Consider the following 19,698-nt stretch of genomic DNA (forward strand, 5'->3'; position numbering starts at 1 on the left):
TTACCGTATCACATTGCAGCAATTCCATGGTTTCCTTGTGTTCATCCAGTTTTCTGTATTGCCTCCACACCTAGATGGACACTGTTTAAAGTATTACCAATGTAAGCTACAGTTGGAACAGAAACATGTAGAAATGTCATATTTTTTTCTTTTTAACACTATTTCTGTTAAGATATAACTGACATTCAAGAAACCATACATATTCAAAATGGTTTGATTATTTTGACATAAATTCAAGAGTAAAACTTTTACCACAATCAAGTAAATCAACACTTATCCCTCCCAGAAGTGTCTTCATACTTCATAGAATAATTAGGTACCCACTGATACACTTTCTGTCTATATATGTCAGTTGCACTTTCTAGAATTTTACAAAAGTGAACCAGTGAGTGAGTATACATTTTAAAGTATGGCTCCTTTCACTCAGGATAGTTGAGGTTCATTCATGGTGTAGCTACTCAGGATGCTACATTCTACTGTACGGCCATATCACAGTTTCTCTACTTACCTGTTCATGAACATTTACATTGTTCTCAGTATTTTACTATTACAAATAAAGCTGTAAAAAGTATTCATGCATAAGCCTTTATGTGAACTTATATCTTCATTCTCTTCATCATATGCTTTCTCAACATCACAATACCTAGGAAGTGAATGGCTGATCATATGGCAGATATATGCTTAGATTTCTGTAAAAAAAAAAAAAAACTGCCAAACCATCTTCTAAAATCATCATGCCTTTTTATAGTTCCAACAACACTGTATGAGAGTTCCCATTACTCCATATCCTCACTGAAACTGGTACCACAGTTCTTTCAATTTTAGCCATTCTAATGGAAGTATAGTGGCATATTGTGATTTTAATTTACATTAAATCTTAACCAAATATAGTTAAGTATTTTTAATTATTTCAAGATCTTCAAAGTATGAAAACTCTCTAATATGTATAATTTCCTATGTATGTAGAAACAATTTTCTCAGTTTAAAGAACATTTTCTAGAGGAAAATAAAATCTTTTCTAAATGCCAGACTTTCAAAGCAAATTTTTAAGAAGCCAGAATTCCACCAGTAGATTAATCGCAGTATCCATATAAAGAACTTACTTTCTAAAGTCCGTATACAGTGGTAGGCAGGCTAATTAAGTCCCCAGCTGCCTTAACATTGGCTTTAAGGTAGTTTACTGCAGTAGTCAACAGAGAAATCTGGAAGGAAAAGGAAAAACAAATAATGAAACAGAACTTGTAGATATGTTTCCTTCACAAACTACATGGTTGATCTGATGAAGTCAAAGTACCCTTTGAGTTTCAGAAGTAAAGAACTTAACATACCTTGGAGAGAGTTGAGATTCAGGAGGCAGCAATAATACCCCTTCTCCCCTGCCCAATTTAAACTAGGGCCAAAGGGGGAAAGAAAATTTATTATTCTTTATACTAGTCCTGGCAGTTATAAGGTCTAAAATTTTAAATTATCCAAAGGATGAAGTGATTACACACAATCCTTGAACTGACAGGGACTCAAGTGCTTTGGCCTGGGTCCTAAGGACTCTACAATCTCTTAAGTTGGTCACAATGCTCACTGGAATCCCTAAGGGACTCAAAAGAATAACTACTTCCAAGGAATGCAATAGACTGAACTTTCCCACAACTGGTCCTCACACGCTGACGGATGTGTTTTCTGAAGAAGACAAAACCGGGCAAAGAGGTGGAGGTGCTGAGGGAGATACGATTCCAGGTACTGCAAGTTGAGCTTTATCAACAGCCCATTCTCTCACCTGAGACAGCCTGTGTCCTCTGGGGTACCAAAGAAAGAAGTGACTGGTGAATGAACCTACAACCTGTGCTTAGCCTGTGCTGAAAAACCTGCCACAGGAAGTTTTTCTGCTAGAAAGAAATGATGCAGTTCAGAGTTCAGCAACAGAAGGCCCAGGGAGGGAAGGGTGGCTAACTGGGGCATGTACCAGGGCTGTAGAAGGGCTGTGATGCTGAGACAGCAATTCCCCTGTTATTCCCAGGGGGAACATTGGCGCCTGGGGAACATCACCAGAAAAAAGGAGGGAGATTCAGGGCAAATAGGACATGGTCGTTATAGTCAGATTCCGGTAAGAACAAGGGGTGTGTGAATATTTAAAGTGGAGGGTGGGTTCAATCCATGCTTGGGGTTATATGAAAAGCAAGCAACATAAATGAATTCTGAGTTTTATCTTAAGAGCAACCCTGCTTACTGGGTAACCCCAAAAGAGAGGACATTCTGAGCTCTGCAGGGAAGTCCTATCATAAGAATGTATCAACCTAGGACACCCTGAATATCCTTCCTGAGACACAGACATGATAAGGAACATGAGTTTCTAGCTTGTGTCTCTTCATTTTTGGGAAAATCATCTTCAGTGAAACATCACTATGTTCCCCAAAATGTATAACTATTGTGTTGGAAATGCCTCATAAAGGAAAAATATTTCATCACAAATTAAAGCATTACACAGGAGAGAAACAATTTTCCTCTCTTTAAGCTTGTTGCGTTTTAACATGGAATTGACCTATTTTTTCAGTTACATCTTCCAAACAATTTAATACTTTTATGCCACTAATATTTGTCTTTTATTGATATCTCTAAAACATATTAAGATATATCATTTTCAGAAGAATAAACCTAAATATTTTCAATTAACATTATTTCTACTACAAAAAAAAGCCTGTAAGTCACAAAACATGTACTATAGAGAAAGGCTGATACGATCCTATTTGGCTTCACATAAATGCCTTAAAATGTGGTTCCAACTTCTCTTTTTCTTAAAACAGTGCTCACCTTCTTTCAAATTACTTCAAAAAATGAAGGTCTCTCTGATGTTAATCATGTGTACACTTCAGCTTATACTTCAAAGAGTATTCCTCTCCTGGAAAGTGACTTCTGTATACAAATCATGGAAAGCTAATTAGACAAAGAGGTGGGGATGATTAAAAGGAGGCAGATTCAAATTCATACCTTTAAAAAAGCAGAAGCAGATGTCAAGTGACTCATCTGTGTATATTTTAGGAATGAGTTAAAGATATGCATGTGCATTTCATCAGGACATGTAAAGAATCCCCAACTTTTTACTGTGACTATTATCAATGAAAACTTTAGAAACTTAGAAAAGAAAACAAAACATAAAACTTTAACTTACATTCTGGTGCTTTATGCTAGACACCATGACTCATTACAATTAATCTAACCTCTTTAATGAGATGAAGAAAGTATTTCTCCATTTAGAAACAATTCAGAAATTTTAGAAACGAAGGGCGATCATATATATTTCATCACATAAAATCAGCAAAGAAAGATAAAGTAGTATTTTGTTCATTTACTACTTGAGCAGTAAAAACTTCAACTTCTTCAAATGCCTCCCCCACATTTTTGTTTTGAGACTATCACTGTCTTGAACTCATAGGCTGAGGTGATTCTCCAGTCTTAAAAAACACTGCAGATTCTCCCTGATCCATCAAAACTTGATTGAAAAGCTCACTCCATATTAGGAGTCAAGCAACTTTCTATGTCCTAGAAACACAGAATTGATGGGCACAGCACTATCATGGTCCCCCAGAAGCCCCAATTCACTGAGAAATACATTTAAGGAGTTATGCCTGGGTTAGTTTTAAAATATTGGGGCTGGGTGTGGAAGCATATTAGAGGGGCTGGGGATGGACAGCAATTGTGGGTAAGGATATGTGTTCTGCGGGAGCATGGTGTGCTTTGTGACTGCTGGAGTGCAGAAAGATCCTTACTTCCTAGAGGAATATAACATTTTAACGATCCTTCACCTCTGTCCCTGGAAACAGGAAAATCTATTTTGTATGGTGGATACATTCTCATGGGCCAAAAGAAATTGAGAGGAGAAATTTAAGTAGAAATCCCAGGCTTCTCACTTGTTTCATCAGGAAATGATATTATCTTCTAACGAATTACACAGTACACTGTCTAAAGCAGTAGACATATATTGATTTTCCATAAGGTATCCACAATAAATTCTAACAACCCATGAAAATACATGTGATTTCTGTAGCAACTACTCTGTGAACCAGGGTCACAATGACAGATTTTTACAACAAATCCTGGTTCCTAGAGTTATTCTGACAATGTCACTCTTTGATTAAATAAACATGTCAAAGCATCTAGTGAAGTATTCAGTTATACCATGGATCAAATCACATCTCTTCTGCACATGATGAAGTTAACAGTTCATAATAACGACCAAAAAACAGCAAGCCTACATAATACTAATAATAATATATGGGAGCCATATGACAACTTAGTAGAGAGTTAAAGCCTAAAAGTAATCAACGGTCACTGAATTAAAATGTCTGGGGTTTTGTTTATATTAAATCCACCTACAATGACAGAAATCCCCACCAGGTGGAGTTGCATCAAGTTTCACTTTGAAAAAATTTCTTAGTTTCTTGTATTCCCCAATTACTTTTATATCTGTCCAGATTCTTACAGGACTTAAGTAATTACCCTCTCAAAATTCTAATGTAACTGTTGATAAAGCAACTAATATAGAAGAAGTCAATCACTTAAAGTTGTTAAAAACATTAGCTCACTCAAAAAACCCAGAGCAGTTCAACAGAAAGAAAAAAAATGACTCAATTAAGTCAGACAAGGAAGGACAAAAACCTGGAGAAATAGAAGAGCCACAGTCTGAACTCTCAGAGATCTTCAAACTTCCATCAAATTCCAGATTGCTTTTTTTTTCTTTTTCCAAACAACCACCAATCCATTTCTTTGAAGGAAAAAGGGTCAAATTTATCAACTTTTATACTGGGTAGGAAAAGGCAGACACACTGCTCTAACTTCTGGGCATTCACAACGGCACAGGCAACCAGATCGGGCATACAGATGAGGGAGACAAATTCTAATTAATTACATGATCTCTCACTCAGAGGAAGGGGCTTTTGCCCTATCACAGAAGTAGCACAGAGAAAAAACAAAGGTAGAACACAGCCACAGCCACCTAGCAAAGTCCTCAACAAGTCGGTGCCTGGTTGAAGATGGGTGCCCTGTGTACCAGGCAGGAGAGGGATGCCCTAGCTGAGTTGAGGCATCTGGGGGGTGGGTCTATTATCCAGTGCCCATTCAATGCAGGCCTCCACTGTCCTGGTCCTCTACACAGGCAGACTCAGCAAATTTGGGAAGAAAGGGAATTCCACCTAATTACCCAAACCACTATTCCCTCTCAAGGTAACACAGCTGACCCAACCCACTGGGTACAGGCCTCCCCACCCATACACACCCCCACCTCATTTGGCTTATTATTGCCACTCAGCACTTTATTTTAATGTCATTCCCACCCTCAAGGAACAAGTTTTCAGCTTTGAAAATTGACTAGTGCTCTGGCAGTAAGGTATCTAAGGTGATCCCTGCCCCATAATGAGTTGTGCTCTCATATAATGCCCTCCTTTAAGTGCAAATGGAATCTCTGACTTGTCTCTAACTAATGGATTATGGTGAGGATTGATGGGAAGTCATTCCCTAGTTTAAGCTACATTATCTGGGTACTGATCTGGTGATCAGAAAAAGGGTAAGAAAAAAACAAAACAATTAATAAGGACATTCCCCCCAAACCTTTGCACATATCTACATCCATCTTCAACCCTCCCGTTTATTTCCCATCTAAGGAAATCAGTATTGCCAGCAATGCCTTAAAAATTCTTCTACACCATCAGCAAGCAAATACATGCACAAGGATATATTTTTTCTCCCTTTTAAAATGTTATAAATGCCAGTGATTAGGGAGGTTGAGGCAGGAGGATCATAGTTTGAGGCCAGCCTCAACAACTTAGAAAGGCCCTCAAAAGTAAAAAATAAAAAGGGCTTGGAATGTGACTCAGTGTTAAAATGACCCTGGGTTAAATCCTTAGTACCTAAAAGAAGGAAAAAAAAAGTAACAAATGAAAGCATATTAAGCATATCCTTCTTCATCCTTTTCCCATTATCTTAAATAGGATTCTGTCAGTACACATAGAGTTCACTCTCCCTTTTAATGACTGCAATGAACTCCACCATATGTATGTACCATGATGTTTTTGAATCCGTTTCTGACTAAAGGGAGAAACATTTAGACATTAGACAGTTTTAGGTTTGTATACTTATCACACCCACTTCAAGTAGAGCTAATTCCTACACGTGGAATTTTGATTGGTCAAAGGACATGTATATTGGTAATTCTGCTAGACCAGTTTTACCAATTTATACTCCCATAGGCAAGCAGTGTGGATGCTGCTCTCCTCTCCTCTTTGACAAGCCAGACATTATCAGGCTGACATCAACTTTTTATATTCCAATGTAAGCTTTCTACCCACAGGTCAGTTTCCTCACCATCCTCAAGCTCCTCAGGTGAATCTGAAGTCTCCCCAGAGACAGTGGGATCCTACCTAGATTTTGAAAGACACATAGGCTTTCTACAGAGAACAAGGAGTCCCACAAGGGAGGTGAGGACGGGCAGTATGCTGGGACAGGAAAGTACAGGACATAGTTGGTGGCAGGCTAGTTTGAGGAAAGGAAAATGACGGACATAGTGGGTCCCTCACTTGGATGGAGTTAGAGGGTCAGTGGACAGAGCTAGATTTAGGGTTAGAAAGTCCACTGCTGGTACTTGCCCAGTGGTCTTGAGAAAAACTACTTTATCTGGGCTCCAGTATCCTCACCTGAGAGGTCAGTCCTGCAACCACTTTCTGTAGCTACAGAACTGTGTGTTCAAAGTAAATTTTAGTGTCAAGACTAATGTCAAACAAGCAGAATTGCAAGGGTTGAGGGGGACAGGTAGAATTTCCTCAGCTCCATTTTCTAGACACTCCACTCTAACAAATGAGGGGTGCCAACAAACTGTTGGAATTATGCGAAGTATGATTGGAAAGCAAAGCCTAGGTAGGTGAGGTCTTCTTCAGTTCCCAAAACTATACCAACTCCATGGTAAATGGACCTTTAGCCTTCATTTCTATTCTGCTTGACTACAACTCATTCACTCAGTCAACACACATTCTCCAAGTACCTACTAAGTCTAGGATACTGTTGCAGGAGTGTGGGAAACAGGTTAATGGTACAAAGACTCTTCCTTCTGCGGTTCAATTACTCTTTGGAAGAGAAACAGAGAAAAGAACCAAGAGATGTATGTGTCACAGTAATAAGGGTAGGAGGGAGAAATATAATGAGTGGGGAGAGACTACTCCACCCACAAAAACTCACCCAGCCCAGACAGGGCTTCCACTTAGCCCTTTCAGATCCATATTTTCAGAGATCACTTGTCTCTTGTCTGAAATTCTGCAGCACTTTGGATCATATGTAATTGCCTGCTGCCTATTAGCTATTTTAAGGTACTGGTCTTGTCTTGCTTGGACCATAAGCCTCTTGGGGGACCACACCTATATGGGACAGCTATCCCAGGGTTGAATTTCTGCTGGTTGCTGTAACACTGCTATTTTAGAATTGCAAATGCATTCTTAAGCCTTTCTTCATTTTCCCAACAGAATGGACTAGAATTTTTAAGTAAAAAAAATTACATGAAAAGAGCAGAATCAAAGGAACAAACTCAAAAAAACGGGATATGATAAAAAGTAACAACCTCCAGGTAGAGACAAGGCCTTTGTGATAGAAGCTAAAGCTAAAACAACTAGCCAAAGCCAAAACAATGGGGGAAGGACCTAAACAGATAAGTATGGGGGCAATTTTCCATCCCAGGACAGGCAGGGATGTGCAGAAGAAAGGGCAGAGTCCCTGACCCAGGAGCTCTCACTGTTACCTCCTCCATGGATTAAGGGCTGGGCCTTCTGTCCCTCCCCATCACTCACCCCAGCCTTTGCACAATCTCAGGCAGAGCAATGCTCTCCTCTTGTCACTTTCAGGCTTAAAACTGTCACAGGCACCTTCACCATGAAAGGGTCACTCACCCTCTTTATAGCAGAAAAATGTGGATATTTAGGTTTCTCTTTTTAATGTCAGGTTTCACAATTCCTACATACCAGTTGTACTTTAATTATCCACAAGTAAAATTACAGAGACAAAAGTCTGTGACACAAATGTTCACACCAGTACTATTCACAAGAGTCAGGAGTTAGAAATAGCCAAAATGATTGGACAGATGGATAGATAACCAAAACATGCTATATCCACATAGTGAAGTACTACTTATTCACTAAGAAGTAGACACATGCTACAACAAGAAATAACCTTAAAAATATCAGGTAAAGAAAGAAGTCACACACAGTAGGCCACACATCCTATGATTCCATTTATATGGAATATCCAGAACAGGGAAATCCCAAGAGATTTTAGAGATTCATGGTTGCCAAAGGTGGTGGGTGAGCAGCAGTGGGAAGTATCAGTGGTACAGGCTGTCCTTCTAGAGTGATGAAAATACTCCAGAACTAGAAGTGATGACTGCTGCACAACACTGAACACACTGTTACTGAATTAAATGTACATGTTAAGATGGTAAATTTTATGTTGTGTGTATTTTGTCACATTAAAGAACACTACTACAAGTTCAATACAATTTTAAATCATATTGTAAACTTGCATCTACTCATCTTTAAAATGTAACTTGGAAAACATGAGCCATGAACACTGGAAAACAAAATCACACACAAACAGGTGAGTACACGCTTCCACACGAGGCTGGGTAGATGCAGACTCTCAGAACTCCACCACTCCAGTTACTAAGAACAGCAGTGATGAGGACCATGAACTGCACTGTTTTACATACTCACATGTTACCCTGAGAGACAATTAACCTTTACTTTACATGAAGTAATGAAAGTGCAGAGGGTCACATAACTTGTCCAAGATAAAATGGGCAGAGCCTCAGAACTTCAGTTTGAAGGTAATCTCATTTCAGTACATGTCTTGGCTGCATCTCCACTGACCCACAAGGACAGGCCAAACCATTTCGTCCACTGTCTAGCCAGAAGAGCACCATCACTCACACAGAACCACCTGGGGCCTCTGCATGTACAAAGCTTCCACCAGAGCCCCCCTCAAGCACTGTCCCTGGGCGTTCTCAGGCCAGTAGAGCCTTCACTCTGTTCCAGAGGCCCTGGGAGGGAAGGAAGAGAACTAGGGCCTCTGGGGTTCTATATAACCTGCCTCACTCCAGTCACTCTACCCATAGCAATCTTTCCTTAGCACAAGAACAAAGAACTGCTTTCATGCCCCCAGCAAAACCAAAGGTGCCCCTCACTCTGTTGGTGAACAACAGCAACTGCAAACCTACAAGCAGTAAGACCAGATCAGTGGAACCATTCTGATTGACCACCACAGTGTTTCAAACACCAAAACACCTGAATGTGTTCTCCGGGGTATCCTGTCCCCAAGGTGCCACAGAGTTCTTGTGACCAATGACTTGAGATCTGTAAACTGACTCATTCATTGCTCTCAGGTATTGTTCTTCCTATCATCATCTGTCACATAAAGAAAAACATGGCTAGAAAAGATACTGAGAGAAATAAAAGACATTAACACAGACACCTCATTTGAATGACCCTCACTTCTAAGGTTTAGAAAAAGATTCCACATATAATTTCAAGGGTAGAAATAACCTTAAAATTAAAATAACTTCAAATCACAGAACAACTAAATTTGAAGAAGGTTCCTTCTCAGTATTTGCACTTCTAAATAGGGGAGCAGCTCTAGCAGTGTGGGGACCAGTCAGGCATATAGCTCTGATTCCTGTGATTTCTCAGCAAAGGTCAGGGACATTTGTTTTAGGTTTACTTTCATATTTTAACGCAAAATGAAACATCAGTGTAGAGTCATTTCTGTTCAGCTGACACTACTAATAGGGTCAGAGAATAAACACTAAAAATAGAAAAGGAAGGTGATTCTGACTGAACATATTATGCTTGACCTGACAAAACAAGGGGTGCTATTACTTTCCCAAAGTTTGGCTCTCTGGATTAGCAGAAAGAGATCACTGGTTATCTTCATTGGTAAAAAATCTGTAAAGGTGCCCTGCAAATCCACCTGGTACTTGCCACGCCATAAAATAAGATCTGAGTTAATATTCACAAACCTCAGCAACAAAATATAAAGGTCTTAATTTGGCATGAGGAGTGTTTTTATGGCAAAAATATAAGTCAAAGGCCTGAAGAACAAATATTTACATTTAATAGTAATCAAGGGCTGGGGAGATAGCTCAGTCAGTAGAGCACTTGCCTTGTAAGCACAAGTCCCTGGGTTTGATCCCAAGCACTGCACCAAAAATAAAAAATAAAATAAAAATAGTGATCAAAATAGAAAGATAAACAGTTAACTTAAGGTATAGCACATGAAATATTTTCCACGAATAATAACCATAGCCTTAGCTCAGTTACTGAAAACTTTGTATAAATTAAAATTCTGCCTTCTTAAACACATTTGAAAAGTATAACGGTCTCATTTTAAAGGAACTGAAGAGAGAAGACTCTTGTAAACAATCTTTCTTCAATGAAAACACACACCTATGTAAACCAGGTATACTGGAATTTCTTAAAATGAATCACTTCCACAGAGGCAAGATTCACACAGAAACAAGTTGCCTTCTCTCACTCTGAGTCTGTCTCTTTGCTGAGGCTGAGCTCCAGGCTTATTTTAGTGTGAAAATACAGGTCATATAGGAAAGAAAGAAAATCATTTTTATGTGTAAAAGGGGACACATTAAAATACCATCAACTGGGATTTTACTTGGTGCAGATTCAACTTGACTTTGATCTGCAATGTCTATGTGGACAATTTCAACAGTTTTCCATATGTTTGGATCCAAACTGTGTACTTACAAATGACAGAGAGAAATGAAACAAGAAAATCTAGATTACTTTTATTAGGTAAAACCATTAGACTTACATACATAACCTCTATCTTGAAGTTTAGCATACATTATGAAGAAAAAAACTGAAAATTACATATCAAGTTTAGTTGTCTGAAATCTTGAGGGATCTGGAAATCATTATGCCCTTAAGCACTGCCCAAATAAGGGGGGACACTGAAAAATGAACAGAAATCTGTCAATATCACATTTTGTTAGTCCTTAGATATAATTTATGTAACCAAGTGCATCTGACCTGTGTTAACTCAAATGATATACAACAAAGTCTTGAAAGCTGTTCAGTCATATGCTAGCATGGGAGACTCAGAATCAGGCTTCAAGTAATACCACATGCTCCAAAGCCTCTCCTGAATTTGTTTAACCCAAAGTAGTTTATTTTCAGTATGAGGTTGATTCCTCTATACTTTATGTTGGTTATACATTTCTGAAATTCTATGAACCAATTAGGAATTGTTTAAAAACTACTGACAGATACACCCACTTGAGGACTGAAAATGACATATTAACCCACATAAAGATTAAAACATATCAAATCATCTCATTTAGACCCTAAATTTTAGAGAATTACTAAGAAAAAAAAAACATGAAATGTCAACTAACTTGAAAGAAAACTGAAGTACTGCAAATTAAAATTCAAAAGTTCTATTAAAAGGCATCAATAACAAAATAGAATACTAAGAATAGAATTTACCACAATCATTTACTTGCAATCCTCTAATAGTATGCCCTATGATTAGAACAGAGTAGTTACCAAACTGGGGTGTGCATCAAAAATCCAACTACTGGAGCCCACTTTAGAGCTCGTGACCCTTATCTACATTCCTAATGCTACTGTTGGTCCAGGGACCACAGGTTCTCAGTGCATCAACCAAGTATGCCAGATGCTCTTCCAAGTTTCCCAACTTAAGGATTACATGTCTGAGTCATTGCTGATGTTCTTGAAGCATGCTTTGGTGATAAATGTGCATTAACTGATAACAAATCAGGAGCTTGTCAACATTTTTGTAAATTATTCAAAGTACATTCTCCCTCCTGACTTCTGGTCATTTCTCTGACATCAACACATAACCCAGTAAAGTGGAGAGGAGGTGAAAATGAAAGCAATCAACTCTGCTACGTTAGAGAAGCTCTGGCAAATATACAGAGATGAAGGCAATCTACACTAATGGTTAAAACTGAATTGGGGATTATCTGGTGAATTTTGATGATCCACTCTCTCTGTTCCAGATAGAACTGCTGATGAAAACAGCAATCTCACCAAAGTCAACTCAAGTGTCAAGGCAAGGGACTGACAGGGAAAGCCCATTTATTTTTGGCTGCTTGCTTGTCTCACCTAAATCTGACGCAGTGTGAGGTGGCCAGTGGCTGGTCTAATGCAGGTAAACTTCACTTTGTTGATGACAAACTAAACTAAATGCAGTAATTACCTTTTCTAGGGATTTCTGTGTTGCACGTGAAAGACTGAAACTTACATTTTCTAATTTTCCCAAGCCTTGTTTGGGTCATGACTCAATTTTAATGAAGAAATTACTTTCATATATTCATTCTGTAAAAACCCAAGAGGAAAATGACAGCAATCTTTCACTAGTTTTTTGGGGCTTGGGCATACAAGAGCCTTTTCCAGCACAAGCACCATGCCATGCTTTGACTCTACCAACAGATCTATCCTCAAGTAATACTAGTCCCTAGAGCCAGCACCGTGAGCAAGGACGCCAGTGTGGGCTGCCATTTGGAAGCAAACCTATGCCCTTCACAAGACCCACGAGAGGAACCCCAAGTAGTCACTCCTGTGCCATCACCTCCACCCTTCTCAAGAACCTGGGCACTGGGAGTTCTCTCACCTCAACCTCAGGGCAGAGGGGTGACATGCTGCTGGGGACAAGGAGTAAGTGTTTCAGGCTCTCATGAAACACCAAGAAGCCTTGGGGGTAATCATTCTCACAAATGTAGGAACTTTGCTGTGAGGAGAGATACATTAGATATATTTTCACCTGAGTCACCAACTTTTCTATAGTTATCATTCAAAGAACTTTGTTATCAAATATTATCACTTTTGTGTTCAAACAGGGTTCAAGACTGTTATCAACAGTTTACTTCAATCCCAGAGTAACTGGGTAGAAAACTAATGTGAAAAATGATTGAGAAGGAAACAGCACCATTCTCCACCACTACAGATTCCCATAAGTAGCAAAGAACAAAGTTCCTCAGGTTTAATTATTCTAGTGACCAAGTCAAAGCACAAAATCAGGTCCAATCTCTTCAAATTTGACTAAACTTCATTCTTCCAATAAAAATAGCTTAAAGAAGTATTTTCCTTACATTATCAAAGTAAAGGCACAAAATCTATTTCTAAGAACTCATAATTCAAAGTTAAAATTTTATTTGAAAAAATAAGGGTCATTGTAAACTGAAAATACAAAGTGGGGCTATGATGCTATCTTGCAGATTAACTTAAAACACACACACAATCTTACTCAATTTGGAAGGGTTTAGGAAGGCGGAACCAAGCAAATTTCTCAAATGCTCCAAAAATGAGGGTCTAGGAACTACAGACTGCAAAGAGGACTGATACAACACTAGGGTTAGTCTAGTCATGCCACAATCCTTAAGTCCTTTAAAATACACCTTGTAATAAAATCATATACATAAATAGTAGGAAAATGTCTCAACCAAAAGGTGAACTTGGTCTTGAACAACAGAGTAACAACATTCATACAGAAAAAACTAAATGACCATGTCCAGAAAAAGTGACCAATGTGTTAATAAGTTGTGGCATGCTACTAGGTTTTTCTCTTCTTTTCAGTTTAAGAATAATTTCAGCAGAGACAGAAGACATGCTTACTAAATCTGCATATAAGAAAACCTGTGAGAATTTTGAGTGACAACATCAAGACTCAGAACAATTTTAACAAACTGATTGAACCAGCTGAAACAAACAAACCCTAACAATGACAAATGTCAAGTGTCATTTTAAGTTCAAACAGTTAATTGTGAAAATAAATAGGGGTTCAGACTTATCTTGACTGTGTTGTAACACAGTAAATTTCAGGTACTAGCAAGACTCATACAGCTGTGTTCAAGTCTACATTGAATAGTGCGAGACAGCTGCACTTTTTTAGTGTCTCCATTCCTGGCCCCCTGTTTTCTGACAGCTGTCACCTTTTAAGTTATCAGGTTTATTTGGTCCCACTTCCAATTTGCTGCTTCTAATCACCTGACAGCTCTAGGAAAACCAGACAAGCAAGCAGGAACTGAGTACAAGTACCAGAAGGATCCAGAAACTTTAATGAGGTTTGCTACATATATCTTAATTTCACAAACAGCTTTTGCTTTTTTCATCTCTGGCTCTACTGCAGGTGGCTGCAACTGCAGGACACAGGTACTCTATAGGTGATATATTTCTATGGCACAAGCAAATCAAGGAAGACAATAAGCTCTCATGGTTAGATGTTGCTCAGACTGTGTCTGGAATACTGTTTTCAGTTCAAAGAACAACTATGACATATACAGCAATAAAACTAGTTTGTGAGGAAGCCTAGGGGTCCTGTTTTACTAGGACAAATAAATGTGCTGGGACGTTTAACCTTATTATGTTTGAAAATGAACAAAATGTCTTGGCAGCTAGCAGGGTTGGTAGGAGAGCCACCATCAGACAGTCTGAAAAGCTGCTCCAGGCAGGATGGGCCAGACTCGATATTCACTTCCCAAGTGGGATAAAGTGTGAACAACAGGCAAGCATTAAGAGAGAGCAGATTCTGGCTTAAAGAAGAAAAATGTTTAAAATGTCCAACAGTAAAGGAGTTGCTTTTCTAGGTAGTGAGCTACTTAACCTGAAATGACTTAAGTTAAGGCTAGAGTCTCATTTCTCTGGGATGGTGTAAAAAGAACTCATGCACAGGTTAAACTTTACTCGTTTAGAGGACTGAATGCAGGGTGCTTACCACAGTGCTACATCTTCAACCCCTCTGTAAATATTTTGAGACAGGTCTGGCTTAGTTGCTTAGGGCTTCTACAAAATGTTGAGGCAGGACTTGAACTTGCTGTCCTCCTTCAGATTTCATTCTTCAAACTCTGCCAAAAAAGCACTATAACAGAATTTTTTTTGCAATTGATTATCTGTAAAACACCACAATTCATTTTGCAACAAGACTGAAATAAAAAAACGAACATGACCGAGATGAGTTTAGATTAACATATCAAAGTAAATTATGACAACAAAAACAATCACCCCCTAAACAGAACATGGCAAAACCATACTGCTAAAATGATAAAAGAATACATATTACATTTGAAAGGTTTTAAAACACAGATCTCTAGATTTAAAGGATCTTTCACTTTAAATCCAATGATTCAAATGATAGGACTCTTAAACCTGAAAATAAAATTATGCCACTTATGCAAGGGAGTCTTTGCAAATCTACAACCCTAAGAAAGGTTTTTCAAATTGAAGGAAAAAAAGCTATCTCTCCTGAATCCCAATGATCATTTGTACTGAGTGTCCTTGTTGTTCCAGGACCCCAAAGATGCAGTTGCAGCAGGTCTTATAAGTAAAAAACAAGAAAAAAAAAGGAAAAAAAAACCCTCATCATTGAAAATCACAGGGTACAGAATGTATTATTTGTAGACTGGTTAGGATATCTCATCAATTTTTAGATGGTTTTATTCACCACATACATGCTGTGGATTTTCTTTTTATGAGACTTCTCAAAGAATACATATCTTGAATTTCATGAAAAAATGTTTCCAGAAACTGTTTCTCTACTATCCAATTGCTCAAGTTTAATATGATAAAAGTAAGGGATATCCTTTCAAACTAATATTAAAAAATTTTTATTAAGGAAACTACGTTGAACTTTATAAATAAAATGACTTTTTCCAGGGTTAGATACAATAAGGTTGATAGGTATTTGATCCTTTCAAGAATTTTGTTAATGGACACACTAAAAGGATATGTTTATAGTCCATTCTACATATAATGCTGTATGGAGGAATTATTTTAAAAATATGTTATTGTATATTACTATACATAGAAATACTGCATTTTCTCTAGGTTTTTACAGAGAGATCCCTTATTTCCACCCTTAACCATTTCTGCCATAAAATGTGAAAACCAAAGTCATTTCTGTATATTAATTGTCTCATAATACTGAGTTCAAAGATAGCAAATTCCTTTTCCCCCTACTTGTTCCCCTTAGTCTTTTATTTTTAAAAGGAGGGGAAAATACATACACACACCACTTCATAGTCATCTCAATTGTCATTTTACAGAAAATTCCCAATAGTTTACTCATTCCAATTCTTTTCAGCTGCCGTCTCCTTCCTTTTATCTTAATGTAATTGTCTCTTGTTTACATTACTGATGATTTGTTTTTAAACTACACATTCTGTTGGCTTTCTTTTACACAATGTGAAGAGGGTATTAGTATGCCCCAGAATGTCACATTTTGTTTTCATTTCAGCAGCACCTCTGCCCCCTCTCCATATTCCCCTCAATATTTACCCTGAATGTTCACATAATTTTAATCTCCAATGTGAATCAAAAACACCTCCTGTTATTCCCTCCCCCTCAACTAAGCATCACTCATCACTCTTTCTTACTTACAATACCAAAAATGATGAGAATCTTAAAGTTACAAGGATCACTAGTTTCAATTCTCAAGAGCAAAGTTGTTCTAAGTCCCTCCATAGTTAAAAATCCCTTGTCATATTAGTTGTTCCCTCCGGGTGCATACTAACTTGCTCCATGTCTCAGTAACAGGACATACACTGGAGGAGGAAAAGTTAGAAAGACAGAGGTTGGGACATATATTTCAGGGCTTGGAACACTATGTTATGAATAAATGAATTAATAAGGCAAAAAGGGGTCCTGAGAGGTTATTCCATGAGGTAAATGATGTAACTACAGTTGTCCAGAGGTGGTTAAAAGCACTGAGGGTCAGGAGATGAGGAAAATAAGTATTTTGAGAGTCTCCTTAAGTGTTATTAATAAAGGCCTGAATCAAGGGGACTGTAGAGAAGAGAAAGAAGGAAAGAAAGTATTCCCTAAAGTTTCACAAAACCAAAAGGAATCATAGTTGAGTAATTTCAACAAATACATACTACTATGACGATCCCCATTTTTGTTTAGTAGCACATTCAAGAAAATTCTTCATAAAATGAAAGTGATTAAGACATTCAGAGAGATGAGTTAAGAAACTTCAAGATTTGCATAGAAAAAAATAATGGGAAAAGGAACTGACAGGCTATGATTTTCCAAAAGCAAAATTCAATTTTCAGAGCAATTTGAAAATTTACAAACTTCTCTGAAAATCCTTGTGATTATTTTTTCCATTTCACTAATGGCAACTTCATCTTCTGCTTAGTAATAAATGGAAGGAATTAATACAGCCTGAAAGTCATTTATAATCTTTTAGTTTTACAAAATTAAGAGCTTTGTAGGACAAAAAAATATTTGCCCAAGTATTTTAGTTTACCAATATCTTTAATATAGGAATGACCTATTCACTGCTCCTGACCAAAAACAATTTTAGAAATTGACTGGAAAAGTAGCACATCATTTGTCATTCAACATTACTGAGTACTTAAACTTTGCTAGGCCATATTCCGTACTAAACAAGAACTTCTTAAATAAGAAACAGCTTACCTAAAGAAAGTCTGTTAAAAAAAACCCTAGGAAAGACAAGAGAAGGTAAACATCCAGAATGGCAATGCACACCTTATGAAAAATAATTAGACTTTGGGCACAATTCAACTTTCATTATCTCAGTGCATTTAATTTTCATAGCAAAAGATTTGCAAATGCCTAGTGTACAGATTCTCAATGGTAACTACTTCCCAAGAGTTAGTTTGGTATGACTTATACAATTGTTGAAGGATCAACTGAACACTTAATTCACAATTTTGGAAGGACAAGGTAATTCCAATAGAAGAAAAAAATGACTAGATATATGACATAAAAGCATTCCTACAACTCTCTATGTGGTTTGTGCCAAGTCAATTCCTCCTATATTATATCCTCAATTTGTCTTAATATCTGCTATTATCTACATCAGATATAAAATAACAAATGTACGATACACTGCTAAAAAAATTGGAGGAAAAGTTTTACATAAACCCAAAGTTCAGTATTATAAATGAGCTTTCATTAGAAAACTTCACTCTACAGCAAAAGGCAAAAATATCTTTTCACAGAATCATTGTCACTGAAAACAACTCAGTAGGTTATCATCAATTCATTTAATAAGTGTTTTTTGAGCAACATGCTAAGCGGACTATTTAAAAATCTGGGTCTAAAGAGTGAGGAAAAATGGGCAAATTTGTGGAGCTTAATTGAATTAAGAATACATTTAGGGTTGGGGTGTGGCTCAGTGGTAGGGTGCTCGCCTAGCAGATGTGAGGCAATGGATTCAATCTCAGTACCATATAAAATAAAGTCTATTTAAAAAGATACATTTAGGAAAATAGGAATCACTAGGGAGGTGTTATTGAGCAAAGAACCTAAAAAGGTGAGTAACTGAACTGAGGGAAGCACACTTCAGGCAAGAGGAACAAAAGTAAACAGGTCCTCAATGAGCTCACAGTAGATCAGCAAAGCAACAGCAATGAATCTTGGAGGCTGGACTGGGCACGGAAAAATTAGTAAATGGGATTATAGCAGGGAAAAACAAAACAGTGTAAGGCCTAGCAAGCTATTGTAAAGACTGATGTTAATTCTGAAGAGACAGTGTGTCTTTGGAGGATTTAAGGAAGGACTTAACAGGATTTAGGAGTGACTTTTTAATAGTTGGACAATTAATGATAAATTAAGGTGTTTGGAAACAGCTACTTTAAGTGAAAAAAATTTTTTTAAGAATTTAAATGAACACATGAATTTGGAAGGAAAAAATAAAACATAAACAATGGGTCATACTAAAAATCCCTAGCTTCCCATGAAAGGGATAGAAAGGTAAGAAACCAGGTGTGACAGCTTAACATTTACTGTCAACCAGATTTTCTGTGGCATTAACAGACCCGATAGTGGAGAAAACTAAAGTTTCAACAAAATCACTTAGCCACTGATGAACCCGAAAACCCCTGTTTGACGGGGCATGTGTTTTAAAGACTCACCTTCACCTCCTGAAGTAGATGGGTCCCGGAGAGCCAAGCCATCTGGGGAGTGAGACTCCTGAGCAGGGAGAAGGCTCTCCAGTGATGCAACTGAGGCTTCCCAGAGGAACACGGCTTATCTAGTCTACTGGCTGCCACAGAAACTTCAGGGGGCCAACCTCTGGAGTCAGGGTTGCCTTCACCTGGCAATCGCATCTTCTGCGGGTGACAAGGCAGACTCCACCCTGGGCAATAAATCCCCTCAGGTCACTGGCTTTTCCCTGCCCTCGGAAAGAAGCTACGATTCCACCCCCCACCGGCAGGCCTGGGAAAGCCCCCAAGCAGACCCGGGTGCGCAACGGTTCCAGTGGAAATTCCCCGTCGTGCCTTCCAGAGCCACATGCCGGGCCGCAGGCCGCCACCCGCATGCAGGGGAGAGGAACGCCTTGTTACCACCGCAACACCTGGAGGGTCTGCGGGCTGCGCTGCTGAGGGCCCTGAGGTGGACCGGGAGTGCTCACCGGGGAGACGGGGAGCGGCTGGTCGGGAGCTCAATACATCTTAGGAATATTCCACCATTTCTGAATCAATGACTCTCCCACCGTCACCATCCCAAACCCTTTTTGGGCCCTCCAACGTACTCACAAGTCCTTGATTACGACCATCTTCTGGGATCTCCGTCGCAGCGCCGCCGCTACTTCCTTCTAAGACGCTTGCGCGGTCACGCCTCCCAGCCACCGCCGCGCCTGCCCAGTTCTTCCGCCGCAACCCGTGGCGTCCCACGC

The 19,698-nt window shown here is 38.5% G+C and overlaps 1 long non-coding RNA gene across 1 annotated transcript; it reads right to left on the minus strand.

Moving 5' to 3' along the window:
• Positions 1-2,802: 2,802 nt before the first annotated feature.
• Positions 2,803-19,020, minus strand: LOC124975605 (uncharacterized). Its single transcript, XR_007106906.1, has 3 exons — positions 18,935-19,020; positions 14,770-14,899; positions 2,803-2,925 (listed from the first exon to the last, which is right to left on the minus strand). It is a non-coding gene; the product is annotated as an uncharacterized LOC124975605 (long non-coding RNA).
• Between the last annotated feature and the right edge of the window lie 678 nt (positions 19,021-19,698).

This window comes from Sciurus carolinensis, unplaced genomic scaffold (genome assembly GCF_902686445.1).
Source record: "Sciurus carolinensis unplaced genomic scaffold, mSciCar1.2, whole genome shotgun sequence".
In the NCBI taxonomy this organism is placed as follows: Eukaryota; Metazoa; Chordata; class Mammalia; order Rodentia; family Sciuridae; genus Sciurus; species Sciurus carolinensis.